This window comes from Apium graveolens, chromosome 3 (genome assembly GCF_009905375.1).
Source record: "Apium graveolens cultivar Ventura chromosome 3, ASM990537v1, whole genome shotgun sequence".
In the NCBI taxonomy this organism is placed as follows: Eukaryota; Viridiplantae; Streptophyta; class Magnoliopsida; order Apiales; family Apiaceae; genus Apium; species Apium graveolens.
Window position 1 is genome coordinate 170,261,952 of NC_133649.1, and position 1,291 is coordinate 170,263,242.

The following is a 1,291-nucleotide window of genomic DNA, read 5'->3' on the forward strand; positions in this document are numbered from 1 at the left end:
CGGTTTATATGTTTGTGTTTCAGGTACTCATTACAAAGGGAGATCCAGCAGCACGAACGAAAGGCTTGATGGATTTTTCTCAACCCAAGATCAATGACATTCAATCTAGCATTGTCAGGCCAGCTATCACAGCTAATACCTTTGAGCTCAAGCCTGGTATAATTCAATGGGTGCAGAATTCAATCCAGTTTGGGGGTTCTTCAACGGAAGATCCCAATATGCACATTAGAGATTTCATTGAGATCAGCTACACCTTCAAGTTCAACGGTGTTTCTGAAGATGCTGTGAAGCTGAGACTGTTCCCATTCTCTCTGAGGGACAAGGCTAAGAGCTAGTTACACTCTCTACCAGCTGGTTCGATTACTACTTGGGAAGATCTTGCTCAGAATTTTCTTACTAAATTCTTCCCTATGGCGAAGACAGCTGCACTCAGGAATGCTATTACTCAATTTGCGCAGCGAACGGGAGAATCGCTATGTGAGGCTTGGGAGCGCTACAAGGAGATGCTTAGGAAGTGTCCTCATCATGGAATCCCTGATTGGATGATCATCACTTGTTTTTACAATGGGTTGGGAGCACAGTCCAGACCCATGCTCGATGCAGCAGCATGTGGAACATTATGGGAAAAGAGCTATGAGGAAGCTTATGATCTAGTTGAACTGATGGCTGCTAATAAATATCAGTATCTAACCCAGAGATGTCCACAGGGGCAAGGTAGCAGGAGTTCATGAAGTGGATACAGCTACGACTATCACTGCTCAACTAAAGGCGTTGTCTATGAAGATCGATTCTCTGGCTAACTATGGTGTTAAGCAGATAATTAGTATTTGTGAGCTGTGTGCAGGTCCGCATGCGACGGAGCAATGCGCTATATCTAGTGACTCAGCTCAGTTTGTGAGCAACTTTCAGAGATCGCAGCAGCAAGTTCCTGCTACTTATTATCATGAAAACTGGAATCATCCTAACTTCAGCTGGAGCAACAACCAGAATGCGATGCAACAGCCATTACAGCAGTTTGAAGCAAAACAATTCAACCCTCCTGGTTTTTAGCAACAATTTGCACCAAAACAACAATTCCAAATTCAACAACAAAATCATGATGCAGGTCTATCTTCAAATAAAAAATCTGAATTGGAGGAGTTGAGGCTTATGTGCAAAAAACCAGGCTCTTATATGCCAAAGCCAGGCTATTTCTATCAAGACTCTGGAGAACCAAATAGGGCAAATTGCTAATGCCTTATTGAATCGACCACCAGGAACGTTTCCTAGTGATACAAAAGCCAATCCAGGT

The 1,291-nt window shown here is 43.2% G+C and overlaps 1 non-coding gene across 1 annotated transcript; it reads right to left on the reverse strand.

Moving 5' to 3' along the window:
- Positions 1–425: 425 nt before the first annotated feature.
- LOC141716195 (small nucleolar RNA R71) lies at positions 426–532 on the reverse strand. Its single transcript, XR_012572913.1, has one exon. It is a non-coding gene; the product is annotated as a small nucleolar RNA R71 (small nucleolar RNA).
- Positions 533–1,291: the final 759 nt, after the last annotated feature.